Below are 21496 nucleotides of genomic sequence, written 5' to 3' on the forward strand. Positions count from 1 at the left end.
AGAAAAATTAGTTTCTTTTAACTACGACAATATCTTGGTATTGCAGAGGCATGTAAAGGTCCCCACCCAGGTCAGGAGTTGTAAGAAAGATGCTAGATCTATGCAGTAAGACCACTTGCCTCATAGAGCTTAGAGAGTAAGGAGGTAGAGGGGAAGAGAGAGAGATTTCTGTTGACCTTCTGTGTCATTTTAATGTGCAGGTAAGCAACTCAACCTGCCTGAGTCAGCATAGCACTGGTTTGAATGGGAGCTGGTCGCTAACATTTGTAGCTTGAAAAGCTGAACTGAGACATCCTTGCTCCCCACCATCTGGAGGCAAGTTTTTTCCTCATGTGGTATAACCTCCATCCCGCTAGCCCCGTGGAAGATTCTTTTCCAGTCATGTTCTGCTGGAGCAAGAATATTCATGTTCTAACCTGGCTTACTGCTGTGAAGTTTCAAGTGCCCACAGCTGATTAAGTAAATACAGCTACAAAACCCTCCATGCTCAAGGATTCCTTAAAATGTAATCTCTTTACAAACCAATCCCCAAATAAAATCGTATTAACTTCCATACTGAGCCAATTATCATCCTGCAGCAAGAAATAAATATTTTTTTTGTCATCAAGCTGCTGTTCATTGTGTGTCCTAACAGCAGCTGAGACTAAGAAAGATTCAAGAGCTGGTTCTTGCTGATGCTGGGTCGACATCCCTATCTAATGTCATTCTTTCATAATGAATCTGACAGAGTTCAACAACAGTATTATAAACAAACTGCTAAAGAAATGCACACAAATACAGACAGAACAGGAAATCAGTAGCTAAAAATCTCACCAGTCGAAGCACAGTCATGCTCTCGTTGCTTTTTGAACTCCACCTAAACAGCAATCATTCAGCTGGTGGGAGGAATGCTGTCATCCACCAGCTATTCAGCATGCTCAGAAAAGGGATATGCTACAGCCACTGATCACTCAGTCTTTCTCTTAGTTTAAAATTTGGGACAAAGTAAACAGCTCTAAGCAAGTTAAAATTCCGTCCAGAGCATCTCCCAAAGCTCACACTCAAGTATGTGTCTTCTAAAGGAGACTACATTACATACCTATGTTTGCAGGCTAAAGGTGATGTCTCAATCACATGCCAGAACAGCAGAGGAGTGAAGGAAGGACCAGAATGTGTCTGGCTCCAAGCAGAAGAGATCTAAGGATTTCCTGTAGGCATCTGATTTATTTTGGGAGTGCTTATGAGCATTGCAAAGAGTTTCAGTAGAGCTACACCAATGTCATAATGTCAACATTGCCAGCAAACCTCTCATCAACCAATCAGCAAATCTGGATTTTCCAATACTTTTTTGGGGTCTGTAAACCACATTGTAGGCAGACAGCTTCATTCATCCTCAGAGGACCTCAGACCTCCCAAACCACGTTCTCAGATAGTGTAATCTCCTATTCCTACTATCTTTGAGTCCCCATTCTCTCTAATTCCTCATCACACCTGCCCCAGAAGACCTAAACTCTTCCTGGCCATACAATAGCTGATCCTTCAACAGCCTTGAGGCTTCAACCACCCCTGGTTGCTTCTCTTCTCCAGATTTGGAGGGAGCTGGTCTGCTCTGAGTCGAGGGATAAGAGGTATTTGTGCTTTTGATGTGACCTGGTAGAACAGGTTTGCAACCACTTTGCTTGTAAAGCTGAGAAACCCAAGACTATCATAAAGGTGTAAGTCCACCCAGACGGTACTGTGGGATGGAAAATTTACACATGTCCTGAAAAAAAAAGAATAAAGGTGGTATCACCCAGATCCCAGCACCACTCAGTAGAATCAGAATTTTTTTTTTATAATCACCACCTACTTCTGAAAAAACATTACAGGCTGCAGCTGTAGCTAGCTGGATTTCCCACATCCCAGGCTAACAGCCTAGACACATCCTCATCTCAGTCCATGCCTGTACATAGTACTGCAATAAAATAAACTGGAACCAAACTTTTCATCTTCTCAAGTACATTTCATCTCTTCAAGTACTGCAATTCCTCACAAGGGTTTTAGCACAGGCAATATGCAGTGTTCTGTACATCTTACAGCATGTACTCTACAGTTAGTCATAAGTAGGTGCAGACCCAGTAGACTGACCTCAATAGTATGCATTGCTTTAATTACTTTTTCTTTCAAAATTTGTTCTAAAGATGTGAGGGTAAACTGCAAAGCAGATAAAATAGGTTAAGGGATAAAAAGGACTTACCAAGAGTAGATCAAGCCAGCCTAACTTGATATCTTTGATAAGATAACCAATTTTTCTAGACAAGGGAAATGTGGTAGATCTGATTTATCTGTACTTCAGTAAAGTATTTGATATGGTGCCACACTGGAAATTATTAGCCAAGCTGGAGAACATGGGGATTAGTACATAAGAATTGCAAGGTGGGTAAGGAACTGGTTAAAGCAGCAATGACAGGATTTATGCCAGAAGAGAAATTATTAATCTGGAGGGAAGTTATGTGTGGAAGTCCTCAAGGATGTTTTGAGACTGATCTTATTCTATCATTTCATTAATGACCTTGGCACAATAAGTCAGAGTATACTAAGAAAATCTGCTGACCATGTGAAGTCAGGAGCTACTGCCAATAGCGGCTAGTTCAGAATATCTTTCAGGAGTAACAGGATGTTCTTGAGTTCTGAAGCAATAGAAGTGTGATGAAATGTAATAGTCAAAGTGCAAGGTTATGCATTTAGGGTTTAATAAGAATTGCTGTTATGAGCAGGGGCTCATAATTTGGAAATGAGCAGAAGGACACCCTGGATATATGAGCCCATTAGAAGATGAGGACAAGCATGACCCAGCAGGGTGACACAACCATGAAGAGGACAGATCAGGTCTCAGGAAAGCCACTGCCGGCAGAGAAGTGAAAGCATGAATGTTTTCATATAAGGCTTCACCTGAACGGCTGTGTGCAGTACACGGAAGGAACCATGCACAAAAGAGCTAAGGAAATCATTATGGTAATGGAGATGTATCTCATAAGGAGGCTTAAAGATCACAGTTTTGTCACCTTAACAAAAGGATGGTTAAGAGACGACTTGATTGTTCTCCATAGACACACTGGGTGGGGGAGAAGTAAACACTGAGGAAAGCAGAGAGCTACTTAAGCTAAAGAACAAAGTTGGCACAAGGACAAACAGATATAAAATGGCCATGAATAAACTTCAACGGGAAATTAAAGGATGATTTTTAAGCACTGGAAAATGAAGCTCTGAAACAGCCTCTTGGCAGCGATAGGAAGAACAACCTAACGACTTTGAAAAGGGAGCTTGAATTGCTTATAATGGGACTGGTAGGCTCAGTTGCCAATGAGGAAAGGGTCTGAAAGAGTGACCCAGGAATGACTGTAGTCCTATATCCCTACATTTTAATCATAGATAAAATAGAAGTGTAGTGAGAAACAGGTATTCTAAGCACAAAGTTAATTAGCCAGGCCAGAACAAAACAGCTGCACCAGCTTAAGCTGAAAGTCCAAATAGCCTAGTATCCTGTGGCCAACAGCGGCCAAGGGAAGAGTGTAAGACCACAGCAAAAACAGTGCTAGAACTTCCAGAACAGACTCAGGCTCCAGCAATTTGCAGTCCAGAGATTTCATAAGCTAGCAGTGGTGCCTTTGGGAGGCTTTTTAGCTCTTAGTTGATTTTGCTTCCATATATTTGCCTAGCCACTTTTGAACTTATGCAAACTCTTAGCGTCCACAAGTATCCTGGAAAAGGAGTTCACGCTTATACTGTGTAAAGAGTTATCTACCTGCATTTGTTTTAAGCTTGGAGTTGTAATCAGCATTGTAATTTACACTTTAAGTCAGCTGTCAGCAAACATCCCAAGAATATTACCTATCTGATCATCCTGGTTTCAGCAGGGATAGAGTTAATTTTCTTCCTAGTAGCTGGTACAGTGCTGTGTTTTGGATTTGGGACCAGAACAATGTTAACACACTGATGTTTTAGTTGTTGCTAGGTAATGCTTACACTAGCCAAGGACTTTTCAGCTTCCCATGCTCTACCGACTGAGAAGGCTGGGGGTGCACAAGAAGCCGGGAGGGGGCACAGCCAGGAGAGCTGACCCAAACTGGCCAAAGGGACATTCCATACCATGGGACATCATGCTCAGTACATAAACTGGGGAAAGCTGGCCAGGGGAGCCACTGCTCAGGGACTGGCTGGGCATTGGTCGGCGGGTGGTAAGAAATTGCATTGTGCATCACTTGCTTTGTGTATTATTCTTAATAATAATAGCAATAATAATAATGTATTTCAATTATTAAACTGTTTTTATCTCAACCCGTGAGTTCTCACTTGTGCTCTTCCAATTCTCTCCCCCATCCCACCGGAGGGGGGGAGGAAGAATAGGCGAGCAGCTGTGTGGTACTCAGTTGCCGACTGAGGTTAAACCACAACACTGATGCTGAACAAATTCAAACATACAAAACACCCTATGGAAAAGAAATAAAACAAGAAGGCATAGAAGATAATGCAGAATGGACTTTCACAGAGAACAGCAGCAAGTTGACGGATGCATCAATAGGCTTACAGCAAGCCAGGCAACTGGTGTTTGTGATAATATCAGCACCTCTTAACGCCATATGGCAAACCAACAGCATCTTTTCTGGCATCAGAAGATATAATGAGATGAGTTAGCCTGGGACAGGAAGACAGAGAGAAAGGAGATAATATATTGTGCATGAGAGCAAGGACGGGGGGCAGGGAAGATGGGAACAGGAGGAAGGAGTTTACAAGCACAAGAAAGATGACTTGATGAGCCATATGCTAGACCAGAGAATTTGATAGTGTGCCCAGTGCAGAACTCTGCATTTGTCTCAAGAAGGAATGGGGGGAAAAAAGAAATCATTAAAAAACCTGCCAAACCTGTCCAGATGCCTTCCTCTGATTTTCTGTTCTTTGTGGTAATACGTTAGTAAAATCTTAGCGTTTTGTCAATCCTAGCGTATCTCAAAGGAGACTCATTTATATATTTCAAAAAAAAAGGATGTATAAATAAAGTTGCCCATCTTAAAAGGCATAATAATAAATGCTGCTCCATAATCAGAAAACACTAAAAACTCCCTGTAGTAGCAGTTGAGACAGCCACTCTGAAGAATGGAAATCTTTGAAGTGTTTCCAAGTCAGCAGCTTGGATATCGAGGCAGGAGTACAACTAGCAGACAGATAGACAAACACAACTTCCAGATCCTGTGCTTAGGAACCAGGAGCAAAGAAAAACTCCACTTCCCAAGCCACAGCACAATTGGATTAGCCAGTAAAACCAGACCGCTAAAAAGCATAGACGAAGAAGTTATGTCTAGGTCACCCTCTCAGATCTGAGCTACCAGGACAGCGTGAGCTGGAAATCACTGCAGACAGAGGAGACTGAAAGCCAGGATCTCTTAGGTTTTCTTCTCCACTCTGATCTCAGCTCACAAGTTGTAGCGCTGGGCAGTATGACTGACAACACTGTGCCTCTGTTTCTGTCTCTTGAATAGATAATTTATTTCTGTTCCACCCCAGTATTAAAAAAAAAACCTCCTGAAAATGAAAAACCTCACTACAGAAGAGATGCATGGTGGACTACATGAAAGGATTTGAAGACTCATAAGACATATTGATGTTGGTACCCACCTGTTCAGGACTAGCTTGGAACTATGGACTGGGAACAGCAGAAAAGCCAAAGATGGAACAAAGAAGTGATCCAGAAGGGCTCTGCAAATCAGCCCCCAAGTAATTTAACCAGCCTTCCTCTCCTGTGAGATTGTACCTTTTACATGCTTAAGCATGAAACATCCTCTTCAAATTATTGGATAAAAGCTAATGACTTGGTGCTTCATTAAATACCTCTTCAGACTTGATACCTGATCTAATTCCTAAAGGTAATCACACCTGGATAATAAAGACATAAAACACTACTTTTTATAGAAATGTAAGAAAAGGTTCTGCCCCTGCCTGGCAACCCGCATTGCTTCAGCCCATGCTCCCTCCTTTTGCCCTTCACCCTGCTATTTCTCAGTATACTCACTTGTTGCTGTCATGTTTATTTATATCACAAGCAGCATGGGGCAGGGACCATGCAACATATACTTGTACAGCATCTAGCACAATGGGAACTCTGACTGAGGGCTCAAGGTATTACAGCTTACAGGCTTAAAGCCCCTAAGCTTCCATAGCTCCTGTCTCCGGGAGGAATTAAGTGCCCTTGAGTGTACATAGCTGCATTTTGCCTCCAACCCCTGGGACTCGTACTTAACTACTGGAGTTTATACAGTCACAGAGCAACTCACTCAAAAGACAATTTCACATTTGACAACTGAGAGACATTTAGAAACAACACGTAGGCACCATTACAATAGGTGCTTTATAAATCCTACCAGAAGGTAGATCTCATCTGAGACAGATGCCTTGAATAGTCATTTCCCTTGTGGCCCAGAAATACAGATCTTAAATATGCAGGCACTTGCACAGTGATTTGTTTTGTTTTAAAGGCTTAAACCCAGCAGCTTCACAAGTCTTGGAAATATGGGTGGGCAAAAGCTGCTTATGCTGCTGGCATTTTCATAGTACTGCTGGTCTAGGACTTACACAAAAACACCCATCATCATGTCCACTTTAATTCCAGCTTGTTAGCTAGGCATTAAAACTTACGCTAAAGGCAAAGCCTGCTCACAGTCTGCAATGTCCCACATGCTGCCAACAGGTGGAGTTTGGAGATCCAGCTGTTGTGCACAGATGTGCTTTCAGTGTAATGCTGAAGGAAAGGGAATAAAAATCACACGCTCCTTTTCTAATGGTTACTTCAGTTCCAGCAACCAGCTTTTTTTCCCTCTGGAAAAGCACACACTGTCTTTAATACAAATACATCTTCTATGGAACCTATCCTCTGTGGTGCAATTCATTTTGCTGAATAGAATTGGTGAGCAAACAAAAAAGTGTACAAAAATTAAACGTATGCTGATCAGTATTTCCTCCCCACCTTTAAAGATTTCTATAGGTATTAACTGTTAAAGGAGGGTTGTGAGAGGAAAAAATAAAAGTCTGCACAAGTACCAAAGTCAACGCTAACAGCCAACAAGACTTAACAGCAAAAGGAGTGATGATTCCCTGCTTTTTAACCCTATAACATATCCAGAAATTAATTTTCTCCTATCTTGCATTTTGCTGAGCTGAAGTCAACAGGTTGTCCAAAAGATGTGCTGCCACTCATAGAGAAGTTACAGTTATGATGCAGAAGCCCCAGTGTGAGGCCCTCTCTTGCTCTCATGGCTAATACAATAAGCATATCTCAGTTCCCAGGTTCAGCTCAAAGCCTTCACTGTAGCATCTTCCAAACATCTCTGCCTGCCCTGCAGCCTGTTAGGTTAAATCAGTGAAAAGGTATAGCCTTCCAGCCTCTTTCATCTCTGCCTCCCAGAAAGAAGAGTCACTTCAGGGTTATCCTCCAGGCAACCTTACAAGTATCCTGCTCTCTCTCATGTACAAGTACAGAAGGAGAGACAGCTGTATCCTAGAAATTCAACCTATTCTTTACAGCTCTAAATTAAATTAGCTCCAAAGTAGTAACAAAGAAGAACAAGGTACAGGAAATAAACTTAAATCCTTGCCAAACAAACGCCCAGGCATTTCTTACAGCGTGGTACAGAGCTGGCACTGCTTCCTCAGGCAGAAGCCATACCTCAGAAGATTTCCCATTCCTGCCAACTCCCTCTCTGGGGTCAGATGTCACCAATATGGCTGAGGCAGGCTGTGACAGCTTGTCATTTACATCAAGATGAAGGGGCTGGAAGGATCACAATCAGACAGGTTTCTTAACAGATTCATCACCCAGGCAGTTTCAGGCTGACAGTGTGAGAATCCAGCTCTCCCATCCAAGGGACACACATAAGGGGACTGAGAAAGGGACTTGATGCTATCCTTGATTGATTAAGAGGAGTGGTGAGGATACTCATCGAGGCCACATCAGATACCAAGCACCAGCACAGCCCTACAAAACATCTCATGCACAATTAAAGCATGTCAGTGAGTGGTGTTAAATCCCCCTCCTTTCCCCAGACAACTATCTTCCAATCCCAATTCAGTTACTAGTGAGAAAGAGTCCAGTGGTCTGTTGGCTCACTCCTTAATTGTCAATTTATTCGTAGCTTATCAGTTCACCGAGCCCTCACCAGAGCAGTTTTTGCTCTGGAGATCCCAGGGATTGACATACACATTGTGCTCGTGGCGAGGTAGGTGGCCAGTGCACGGGGGAGATACCCAGCCCCATTCTGCTTGCTCCTGCATCATTCTGCCTCAAACTTTTCTGAATGCTGTGTACACCCAGAGCAAGGGCAGGGGGAGGGACACAATCCACGTACCCGGTGAAACCCTGCTTACTGCACGATGAAGCCGAAGGGCACTGCTTGGTGATATACCCACGAACCCTAGGCTCAAGTCTCAGCAGGGCAACTGTGACTTCTGTCCTCATTACGAAAAACTGAATTGCAGGTGCTTTGCCATTGGGGAGTCCCTGATGGTGAACTATAAAAGAGAAGGTAGAGCTTGGGGGTACCCGGGACTTTATGATGTCAGAAAATGAGCCTGCACTCACACTATATTGCCTGCAAACAACTGCAAGATTTTTATTTTATGGATATTATCAATTGCTGGTGGTGAGATATCCAAGGTCAGCTTGTGTTGCTGAGAGTCCAGGTAGTGAGGTATCTAACATGTCATTGCTTGTGCCCAGAGCTGCTTGAAAGCATAAAAGAGAGGCTGGTTTCAAAGTAATCAAGGCTAAGAGCTGTAGTTTTCCCTGACTACTGGTTAGTACAAACCACCTCTAAGGCAGCAGTAATCTTAGGGTACACCACCTTTAAAAAGCACTTTGTAATGAAAGGCGCTCTTGAGCTGTAAAGCAGCAGTGTTTGAAATAGCAACCTTTACTGCACGTAACTAGGCTGCTGTGATGGATGGAAATTTTGAGTTTTCATTTACAGCCATTCCTGCAGTTTCACTGCTTCGGATTTTGAGGTTTGTTTTGTTTGGGGTTTTTGGTTGGTCTTTTTAACCAAAGAAATAAACATCTTTCAGGGAAACTAATCTTAAAAGTGTGTACAATTTAAGAGACTTGAAAAGAACATGAAATATGAAGCCGAAGGACTGAGAAAGCACCACCTTCCTTGATCTCTACCAAGAAACAAGGCTGACTTGTGCGGCAAGCTTTTCTTTAAGCAAAAGTCAGATGCTTCAGAATAAAAAGGAATGACTGATATTGAACACAAGATGAAAAACTGTTTTTTCTTTTTAATCTAATGGTACTGTTTCCATATTACAAGGTTCTAGAAATAGATCCATCAGTTTGATTTTATATGGCACTTCACTTTCCCCTCCGGTCCTATTCAGATGAAGCACATCCATAAAGTCCAGCCAAAGGAAACTTAAAGCTTAAAACCTCTAGGGAAGAAAGCTGGCTTGAAGAGTTTCTTTGAATATGCCAGAGCAAGAAGTCATTTCATGCAAGCATAGCTACTGGAATCATTCTCCCTGTGCTGCATGACAAGATGCAACTTGGGTGGTTGTGAGCTGGCAATAGTGTCGTAACATAACCCTATAGCCCTACTCAGTTCTGCCTGTTGGCGAGCGTCCAGTTACAGCCTGCCTGTAGCACTACAGCCATGGTTTGCATGTGTGAGTAACTGTTTACACATCAGCTGCAGCACTGACACACAGTGTTACATCCACACTTGCAGTAGGGAGCAAGTAGAAAAAGATATTGAGGCCAATTAATGTTCTTGCGTGCAACACTTTCCACTTATCAATCTCCACGTGCTTCCCAAGTAGGTAAGCATCATTTCCCTCGTTACGTGCACAGGTTAGGCAGTTTCTATATATTGCTTTTACCTAAATCCCAAAGGGTGGTGGTCAGAGTTAGAGCTGCCTGAAAAGCTTACATGCAAGTGGAATTTCAACAAAATATATAGAAGAAAATATACAGAAGCTGTCACCAATTTTCTCCTGTTTTCCAGCTACCCCCACTTTTCATTTCTTCTGATGATTGTGTTCCCTCACACACGTACTTAGCCCTTCAGCACTGAATTTAGTGTGAATTGGGCACTTTACAGTTTGATGGTCTTAACTGATGCTGCCAAATATGAACATGCTTGGAAATATTGGGGTATTCGTTTATAAGCCGCACGTGTACACAACGCTGAGCTTAACTGGTACTATTAAATCAGTCTCAAATTGAGATGAACGCATAAACGTGCTTGAGAAACACAAAGTAACATTCTCTTACAGATTCACATTAGGCATCTTGACCTGAATTTAAAGGGCATTTTTATGTCTAAACATGCAGCTAGCACTCAGCAGGATTTTTCAAAGCCCTTTTGTATACTAAGGTCAGAACTACCTTTTAACTGTATGAGTTAGGCCTTTAACCTGCCAAGAGGCTTTCTATTATGGTTACATTCCCTTTCATCTTCACACATCTAAATACGTCTGAAAATTCAGACATTCATTCAGAAAACTCAGTCCTCACTGACCCAAGTCCCTTCAGTCAACACCAACAGCCAGTTTATAAGAATTTTTTCAAATCTGTCTTGTATGCAAAAGAAATGTCAGTTTTACCTGCTGTGTGTTGTTGAAACAGAGGACTGCAAAACACATGTAGAACAGTGCTAGAAACATATAGTACTAACTATTTTTGCTGCAGGCAAGTACAGTAAACATGCAGTCGTTGGGAAAATAGATGTTACAGTTGCAGAGCAGGGAGGAAAGCTTATTAACTTGCCTGGGATTTTCAATAAAGGTTTAGCAGAAAAAAAAAAAAAAACAGCCATCCTGCTATTCACCTCCCCCTGCCATTCTGTGGTTTCTCTCTCACCTGACAGGTGGGAGGGAGAAATGTGGATGCTGCTGTATTGTGTAGTATACACACACAAAACTTTGCAGGAAAAAGAGCCAAAGTATGGAAAGCAAACAGCTTTTGCACTGCCCTGCAGCAGCTTTCTGGACATAAGATCTCCAAGCTGTCATAGGAAAGGCAGAAGAGTCATCTGAGGACATGTGATCAGGTTCAAACTACACAGGATAGATGTTGCAAATGAGGACGCATCTTCTGCAGAAGCAGTCTGTGCAAATAGGCTGAGCCACCATCACAAAAGGCCACAGCCTCAAACACAGCAGCAGATGCACCACCACTCCAACACCTGCTGTGAATTTGTCCTTGTCCTGTCCTCATCTCTGCAGCTCAGGCAGGAGAGAAGTAGAACGTCTTACTGCAGGGAAGGCAACCTACAAGCTGCAGATCAGAGATGAGGCTCTCTGCCACCATGGTACCTCAAGGTATTTAGCATTTCAAAGAACAACAAGGGGCTATATAAGATAGCAATGGGAATGGCATAGGTAGGGGTCCTGAGAAAGAAAGATGTATGTTTAGTAGTAAGCCCAAGAGTCACAGCAATAGTACTATCTGTTAGCTCACCCATGTTGCCTTCCATATAGCACTTTGCCCAGCTGGTGACTGAGATTCACCATTCAGAAGGCATTGACTTTGGGAGGATGAGTGGGAAGACTGTACTACCAGGGGCAGCCAAAGCACAGCCTCAGGTTTCATCCCCGCGTCTACAAGCAAAGAGATTTGAGAGCAGGCAGTATGCACTAGTCTTCAGTGCAACATAGGTCACTACAGCATCATGGAGCTTGCAAGGCTGGTTGAAAGCCAGCATCTGGCTGCTGTGGCTGATCCAGCCAACCACAGACTAATGAATTTTCAGTTACACATGTATAATTCCTTATTTAGCAATAATCTGGTCACATCTTAGTGCTGGTGCCTGTTCTTCACAACATTTGGCTAGAGGATTTAGAAGGAAGAAAAAGTCAGTAACAAGCCCAAGTGCAACAAATACCAGATCAAATTCTCCTGATAATTACTGTGTGAAATCTGCAGTGTCCCACTGGCATAACTGCAGGGGCTTTTTGAAGCAGTAATTTGCAGAAGCGTAAATAATAAAAGTTAGTATATGTTTTTCCTCTCTCCTTTCATTGGAAAGCTTCCATCTGATATAATCAAGCCAAACTCTGGGATTTGAAAACAGACCATATCAAAGCCAAGGCTGGTAGAACTTGAGCTGTAAATAAAAGAAGGAAGTGATGGGGATAAATAATTAAGAAGCACTGTAAAAATTATGAGGATTATCAGGATAGTTCTTCCACATGTCCTTGTTTTTTCTACACAAAAAAATCTGGAAGGTGGCAAAAGCTGGAATGGCCACAAATATGTAAATGCAATTTAAAACAACAAAAAACAAGAAGGAAATGAAGCTTTTGAGTAGACAGTGAGAGCTGTTGTGCCATTGCAATGTAAGTCCTATGGTCCACACAAAGCCCAAACTATATTCATGGGATGATTCTTTTTTTCTTCTGCAATAGTCTGGCTGTTGCTGCAGGCTAACGGTAAAAGCTCAGTCTCAGAGCCATGACCTTTCCAAGGTTTACACTTCAGGGGAGTTTCCATTCCCAACCCCAGAGCTGCAGCCGTATTAGGAGCCAGCAGCCCTGTTCTTCCTCACCAGCCACTTCCTCAAGTTTTCAGGTTCTCCCCTTCATGTTCCAAGCCCTGTCTCTGAACACATCCCAGAGCAGCTCAACTCTGAGTTTGTTTATTTACAGATTTTACTGGCATTGCTGCCACTCCAAGTGTTGCCCTGCAGATAAAGAAACCTAGAAGAGCCCTGCCAGAATTAGCAAGCCAGAGACCTGTGCTGCATCTGTAGCACTGCTGTTACAAAGACTTCTCTCCCTAACAAAACTCATTTCACCTGCACTTGGTAAATAGTATTTAAGATTTCTCTTTTATTCTCTATAATCAGTGTTCGATAACTACCCAAAAGAGCCTGAAAGGGACTGTGAAGACTTTGGAGTTCACTCTCCTGCCCACTGGAAATGAGTCAGTTGCATTGCCTCTGTATTGCTAAAACCAGCTACCCCACTGCTGCTGCAGCTGGTGCGGCTCCAAGAGTGCTGTCCTGACAGGGAACCCTAGCGCTGAAAGGCTGTTGTTAAGGGCTTTGACACTGTGTCATATAACTCTGCTCAGGGCAGGTCTAATCACTGTTGTGTTTTAAAATCACTGATAGTTCTAGAGACTGGCTTACACCTCACCTGCCAGCGTTGCCAGCACTGGTGGAGCTGGAAAGAAGCCACAGCAACCCCATGAAATTCTTAGTGATGTTTTCCTTGTGGGAACAGCACCTGCTCAGGGCGAGCATTGTGCAAAATTGTTGCTGTAGAAGCTCTGCACTGAGGCTTCCTTTCATTGTTGTTTCCATCAAATTTCCCTTGTCTATCTTTGGACTGAAAGCTTTCGTGGGGAGGATTTCACAGCTGCTTTCTACCCCCTTCATAAGGGTAACAGGCTTCTGGGTGGGAGGAGAAATGGCAAGAAATCAAGTGAAAGGCAAAGGGGAGGAGATTCCCGTGCTCTCACATGCGCTGACACACCAGTGAGTGCCCTCAGCTTTATCTACTCACTTTCTGGCCTCTATCAGAGATTCACATCATTACCCAACTCAATGATTTCTGAGGGAGGATTGTTTCTTTTTCTCCTTGACACAGGAAAATGGATGTAGGAAAGACAGGCAGGGTGGGCACTTGCTCATCACCACTACAATGCAAATTCAGATAGGCTTTGCTTAGAAATCCCTTCCCTCCAGCCCCAGTCCCCCAGGGTTCTCTGGCTGATGCTTTCTGAAAGCATTGGCATTTAACATCCACCTCAAACATGCTTACAGGGTCACACAACCATGCTGCTCAACCCTCTCCTTGCTCTGCCAGCTCCACATTCGCTCCACAGTCCACTTCAACTGCCTTGTACCTGAGTGTAAAACCTTTCACAAATTCACTACTGCTTTTCTCTCCCCTTTGTCATTTTCCCCCTCTCTATCTCTGTCCTCACTGAATGCCTCAGACACAACTGACCGTACCCTCACTACCCTTAGGAAGGCATTAGAAGGGTGCAGTTTTAAGTGTATGCATCGAGCATATGAAAAGTCTGATCTCAGGTGACTTGCCCCCAGTAACACACCGTGTCTCAGATTAGCGCTTCATCTTTTGTCTTCTACCTTCTCTACTCTTATAGCCCTACCACCACTGGTGAAAGCCTTCTCTCTGCAGATCAGGAGCAGCTTGCCCTCTCGTATCAGATAACCCATCAACTTCCAGAAATCATCCCAAACCCTTCATTTCTTCCTAGATTGCAAAATATTTTGTAATCCTCCTAGCTCTCTGTTCCCATTTTTTTTATTTTGATTTGTTCCACTCTGTTCCTTCTGTGCTATTTACAAAATGCTTAGCATAACCACTACACACCAGTCTTGACCTATCCTTCTATGGAACTGTCATACTCAGCTACAAGGAATCATTAACATTGATAATTCATTTAACTCTGGGAAATACTCAGAGATGCAACTGATGTATGAAATCAAGTCCTACCTCCCTTTGGGATGGGAGTGACGGTGGTTTCCCCAGCTACATGGGGGATGCACCTCAGAACTTCTAAGAGGCAACACAATTGCAATGCAGTGAGGCACCCAAGTGTTAGCTTTAATCTAGTTAGCACAAAGACCAACAGTGAGACAGATATGGCAACATGAATAACACTCCCAGACCGGATAATATGTCCTAAGAAGCTTGGGTAGCCCACGCTGGAGGCCCTGCTGCAAGCTTTAACAGTTGTTAGCAGAATGAGGCGAATTAAAGCTAGGGCGGAAAGACTCTTCCACCCAACGAGCACAGAGTTGCCTGCAGTATAGACATACCAAAGCCATCATGTGAGGTCAGCCATGAATTGCCATCTGCCATAGCCACTGGGTGTGAAAAGTCAAGAACTTGAGAACAGGAGCAACTTGCCCTCATACCATCTTTCCAAATATAACCCGCTAGCTCACCAGAGGGGAAGGAATAATGGGCAAGCAAAGAAAGGCCTTCAGTTGAAAGCATCGCTTCTTTTTCAAACTGTTATTTCTACCTGAAATAGAAGTAAAACATAAGCTAGAGCTAAAAAAAAAAGCAAACATCTCTTTCAAAATAACAGTCTCACTAAATGGGTCCATTTATAAACCAGTTCGTCCCTTCCCATGACATATCAAGTTAAGCTTAGAAGTGGATTTCTCTTTAGTGTTCATTCGCCATTTTTTTTATGCCACAGAGGTAGGTGTATCTGTGCTTAATCTTGCCATACCAGAGGCTACCAAGAGATGGCACCAGGGTTTCTGTATGCAACATGATTACCTGGTCATCTGGAACAACCTTGGTATATAGTATTCCTCTCTGCCTCATCAATTCTTCATCTATTTTCAAATCTCATCTGAAAGCATCTCTTTTCTCCCTTGCCTCTACCTCTTAATTTTTCAATTTCTCTCTTCTGCTGCTATTAACAGTACAATGTCAGTAAAGTATCATTCTGCAACGCAACTCTATTTACTCTACAAAGCAGCACTGAGATACCATCAGTCTGAAATGAGATTTTATAAATTATTAATATTAGAACAGGTCATTCTTTGAGAGAAACCACACAGACCATAAAAAGAACAGAGGAGAAGGAACTGCATAAAACTGGGACACCTTTGGCTCCAAGATCATTTCTTCTATTACAATGGCTCATTGCATTAAATTTGAACACTAGAGTTTATTTACTTATCTCAGTGATGTACCCATCTCTGCTCCATGTTATCTGAGACATTAGTCAAGTTGAAAAGACACTTGATATAAACAAGAATTTTAAAGGCAACCCTTTTTTCCTTGTTGCTGGCATAATCTCATTCAGAACAGTATTTACCAGTTTTATTTAGCAGGAATTCTAGGCTAAATCCCATGTAGATCAAGGCCAGATGGGAAGCAGGTCATTTAGTTGTGACATAGCTCAAAAGAAATTTCAGCCCCTCCTGTGAATTTTCTACAGGGATCAAATGAACCAAATAGCAATTTGAGAATAAGCAGGCACTAAGCATTGATTAATTCTGACCACATTCCAATAGAATCATGTGTTAGTTTCCAATTAAATATCCAAACTGCTCAACACGATTAATGGCAAAACACAGACTAACAAGAGGAATTAAGGATGATTTTCTTTTGATCTCCTATCAGGAATTGTTGCCAAATAAACAAAGACATAAAGCTGTGTGTGGAGCATTCCTCAAAAAGAACCCATCACAACAGCTACCATATCAGGTTGCAGAGGAACTAATCACCATGTTGGTGTGTTGAGTTTCTTCTCATTCTCAAAATATGGGCTGGCAATGGCCATGCGACATGTTCTTCTGTTCAAGCAGAGAGCAGCTGACAGTTTAGGACAATCCAGGAGATGGAATTGCAGCAAATGTATATGGTGGTCTACCAGCAAGAAGTTATCCAGGATTAAGGCTGAGGAAACTCTAACTGCCTGCGCACTGGGTCTAGGACGTGTTTGCAATTTGATCTCTTCCACGTGTCTCTCCATCATTCTTAACAGAAGAGATAATTCTAGTATTCAGGTCATCCCTGCTACACATCTCCTCTCTTTTTGTCTAACAGACATAGCCCACTGCTGTTCTGATTTCTTCTGTTGTTGTTAAGGTCACAGGAGATCTCTTTTACAAGCATTTGTTGATGTGGCAACTTGGACACTTTTCAACACTATGGGCTCAACACTTACATTTTATCTTGCACCAAAAGCACCAGTTCCAAGATGGGAAAACAGAATCTCAGTTGTGTGCAAACAAAACAGGTTTTATAGAAAAGCAGAGTTTTTTTATATATATATTTTTTCAAAGCCTATTTTGAAGCAATATACAGCCTCTTAACTTATATCTTCAGCATTTCCAGGGCCTTTGTATTCTCCTTGGTCAATCTAACACAAAGTCTCATTAAATACAGGCCCATCAGATTTGGGCTTTTAGCTTTAGATGTGCTCTCTTGATCACCTTGACATTCCTCTCTTCACTTGCATGAGCTCTGCTTTCGGTACTCCAGTAAAAACCTTCCTCTAGCTCACATTGTGACAGAAGTATGTGATAGAGGAATCACTTCCTGACCATAGCAACGGTATCATCATTATTCTTACATGTTTCAGATTCATGAGTCACTCCCTACCTCAAATCACGCCCAAGCACACATCACCAAAGACAAGACATGCGGTGTTCTCATTTCCTCCTGGGTTTTGAGCCCTTACACTAGTTGAAAGGACTGCATTTTCCAAATCTCTGTCAGCAACCATCTACCTGACCCAACCTTAAGTGACCATCACGCTACTTCCAAGTTATCCACTCCAGACTCATCCTCCAGTCAGCAGAGCTAAACACACACTTCCAGGCCACCTCAAGTTTCTAGAGGCAAACATTTGATACGGGTGAAGAGAACCTTGCTTCTTTCTTCCTTTAGTATGTGAGGAGTCCAGATATCCACCTCAGATGGAATAGAGTTACATGAAAGGATTTCCTCCCCTTAATGGAAAGGGAGATTATCGGCAAGCGTCTGAGGAGCTGGGACCATCCAATAAGCACCAAACACAAGAAGAATTGTGATCAAGTGTCAGAAGTAGGCAGTGCTGGACATGAGCAAAGGCAGATAATTTCTGCATGTCACATTTCCTACTGAATTAATTTGGCACCATTCCCAGACCTTTTTTATTCACTTTCCACTTTTAATTAAGCAGTCAAACTTTACTGGAACAGACCAGTGCAGGAAGCCAAGTTTTGTGAATATTCACAGAAGGAGTTTTTAATTCTGACGAATACTCAGTCTTGTTGCAATCTCTCCTATGAGGTTTATCCGATCACTTACCATTAGCCACCTCTGCTCAGTGTGGTAAATAGATGTAGCCACAAAGAGCTTTGAGAAACAAAGACATTTTAAAAGACTCTCTAAATTGCTTTTAATAAAACTACAGAAATAAGACTGCCCGCCAACATTTTAACAGCAGAAAGAGATAACGTAATGGAGGGAATGACTCAGACACAAGCCACACCATCATTTGCTATTTTCTAAAACACAGGTCTTCCTCATATGAAAGAATCATAAGTTCTGGATTTCTGTTTTCACTCACTTTGATAATCTACCTTCAACTTGAGGAGTCCTAGAAGAGGCCTGCACAACATGTAGCCACAGATTATGTACAGCCTTCAAAGCCATCAGCCTGACATGCCAGCAGCCTGGGGAGGATATCTGATGCTCGACCACCTGGAGACAGTCATGCAGAAGAGACCCAGCTCCTGCATGGCCAGAGAGCAAACATCTGCCACCATCACATTCCACATAAATCTGCCCACAACACATCCAAATATCTCTCCGAACAAGTAAGTTGGGAAAACGAGCAAGGGTGTTGAAAGGGCCGCTGTAAAGTAGAAGGGTAGAAGATATGGAACATATGGGGACTAAGTAAGGTGAAAGGAGCAGGGGTCATTGCACTCTGTGGGTCATCAGGGATGTTGCATTAGAGAAGGTGTCGATGGAGAGAAGATCTGAGCGTCCCACACACACACTCGTATCAGATATCCCAGCTATGACATAAACAGAACTGAGAAAAACAGAACATCACCTGGCTTTATTTTAAACTGCCCCTATAAAAGGGTATCAGAAAACTTTCTCTGCAGCATAGCATCACGAGAGATGGGCAAGACAGTCTAGGGCCTCTATCTCACTTGGATTTCACAGTGCTTAACTCAAGAGTTCTCTAAACCTCAATGAGTTTCACATTTTTTCATGTGGCTTTTACTCCAGGTATGGATAGTCCTGGAGAGATCCACACAGTTATGGCACCAGCAACCTGAAGACCCCAAATGCTTAACTAAGACCAATAAAGTCCATGAGTCACAATCTCAGGGGAATCAGAGCCACTTGGCATGCACCCAGAGAAGGTCAGTTGGAGCATGGGAGACTATTTCTAAATAACCCAGAGCTTTGCCACTGGGAAAAATAAATAACTATGTATCTTGTTTCCACATCTTAGCTGGCTAAATAAATAGCTCTCATAGTGCACTCTCAGGGCAGACTCTTAAAGTGACCTTGGTCCTGCTGCTGCCCAGGACAGGAGAATGTGGGTGTATCCACAAGAGAAGTGGTGCATTTTCGATGCTGCATTCCTGGCAGCTGATCAAAGAACAAGGGTAATCTCAACCCCCACAGTTGCCGGCTGTTCCTTCCCAGCAGGAAGACAGATCATGGTGGCACACAGTTACAAAGTGGAGAGAAGGTATCAAGGGCAAATACAAAGGGAGAATCAGAGACTTGCTGGGAGAACATTGGAGTTTTCCTCTATAGGCAGGTTACAGACTAGGGTTCTCTTCAAGTTCCATACCGATAGCCAAAGAGAAACAGATGGTTTTGTGACCAACTAACTACACCAAAATAACCCACTCCAGATTTCAGCATAGCCACATAGCAACTTTGGAAAGAGCTACACCAGTGTCAGATGGCCAGGAGCACATGCTGAACTAGAAGCATAACCAAAGCACATAACCCCTTTTTATTCTTTCTCCCCATCTCAGAAAACCCATCCATAAGCTTCCTCCCCCAGTCACCCTACAAATTTTTAACTAGAGCAGGTCAGAAAATAAAAGGACATTTTCACATGTACCCACCTCCATTTTCTGATGAACTGTAAAGATGCCTGGGATTTTCAGACCATAGCTATCCCAGGCATTCGCTAATGCTGGGAAAAAAAGATCTGTAACCCACCCTACAGTCTGGACTTCTGGTCTCAGGACCTAAATTCTTGTCAACATCTCTTGAAGTCACTCTCCCCAGTGAGAACTGTGTTTCCAAATGGACTGCAAGTAAGCATTTATCCCTACAGAATAATAAGAAACTAGTGCCTTTAAATAGGTTGCAAGTGTTTTTTAAAACAAAACAGGTTTGTGTGCTTCTTCTGATTTAAAACAGACTGTCTCCACTGAGCCATTGACCTTCTCAGCTGCTCCTAGTTATTAAATGAAACAAGCAACTTTGAGCCCTAGGCAGGCCAGCTGAGAGGCTACCAGGCTTCAGCTGATTTATAGTTTTTGCTCGTTAAACCAAGTGTAGGTAGGAGCCAAATCACCTTTTTCTGTGAGCTAGGTCCCAGGAAAGATTTTATCCTCCATTTGCACATTCATACAAATATGTTCTAAGAAGAGCACAGATGTTTTAGGAAAAAAAGGAAATTAGGAAACTGGACTAGCAATGAGGGAGCTCAGGTAGACAACAATTAATGTATAAGATACCTTTTTTCAAAGGGAAAATAAATCCACGCTTTTCAGCAATAAACAAAATGGCTTATTAGCAATAAAACTGGGGTTTTATTGAGGGAAATTTTGAGTTCGCATTTTCTGGTGTGTGTGTGTGTGTCCCAAATGGAAAAAAAGGTCCACAGAAGAGTTCAAAACAATTCTTGTACATCAGATAAAAGGAAGAAAAACCCAAATATTGTATGCTGGCAATCTGGAATCATTGAAATCAAAAGGAGTGTGTTTCTTTGAAAGGCTATTTCTTTTCCTTTCTGCTTAGAAGTGAGTATTCTAGACCACTTTACAGCCTACATTACAACTCTCAGCAGCACTAGCTGCATCTCCAAATGAATCTCACCAAAAACCCAGGCTAGAAATGTCTGACAGATACCAAGTTTTCCAGTTCCCTCAGAGGAAACAGCAAATGGAAAAAGCAGCTTTGCACAAAATTCATTTTAAAAGCCTTTACGCGGCCAGTCCCATTGTTTAACAGAGAACTGATACAGACCCAAGTCCCATTACACACAGAACCTGACCTATGAGGCTATCACAGAAGTAGAACTAACACTAGTCTAATCACAGCCAACATTCCATAGGAAGGAAACCAGGGAAACTGAGTGGAATTTGCTTACTTAGTTAAGCACAGGCATGGACCCATCAATCACTTTTGGTTGCCTTGGAAGTCAAGCCCAACTCTAGGTCTAACTCATCCTGGGCACCTCAGTCATACATAAAGCAGTTCTCCAGGCTCCCTGAATCTTAAAGATTAAAGTTATAACGTGAGGCCTGAGGGGAATCTTAGGGGGTGCTCAGATATCCTAGGAATAATATCCTAGTGATAATATTCTTTGAGTTGGGTAATATCCAAACCTCTGCATAGGAAACATCCTGATTTCATACTTTTGGACAGACCATGTAGAGGAATCACAGGTACTCTGGCTAAGAGAGAACTGAAGCTGTGAAGCCGTTCCAGGTACTTAGCACCATACTAGAAAGCCAAAAATGCAGGCAAAAGTGAGTTGGCTTCCATTAACAAGGCAGCTGCAGGAAGTTGTGTGTCTGCTGGGCCCACTCAGTATCTTATTTAGCAAAGCAAACTGTTCAAATTTTTTTTATAGCCCCAGACATGTAGGCAGAAGAACTGGAAGAATGCTGCATTTAGCAAACAACAGTATCATGTGTTGACGTGCAAGTTCATCACTTGTGGCTAGTGGAAATTAATTCAAATTCCTTCCCATGCAATGTATTGTGTAACTGGTGCTATTGGGAGAACTGGTATC

The 21496-nt window shown here is 42.5% G+C and overlaps 1 protein-coding gene across 1 annotated transcript in view; it reads right to left on the bottom strand.

Moving 5' to 3' along the window:
* AGBL1 (AGBL carboxypeptidase 1) overlaps positions 1 to 21496 on the bottom strand; it is a 280171-nt gene that overhangs the window by 248740 nt on the left and 9935 nt on the right. The window lies entirely within an intron of this gene.

Source organism: Aptenodytes patagonicus, chromosome 10 (genome assembly GCF_965638725.1).
Source record: "Aptenodytes patagonicus chromosome 10, bAptPat1.pri.cur, whole genome shotgun sequence".
In the NCBI taxonomy this organism is placed as follows: domain Eukaryota; kingdom Metazoa; phylum Chordata; class Aves; order Sphenisciformes; family Spheniscidae; genus Aptenodytes; species Aptenodytes patagonicus.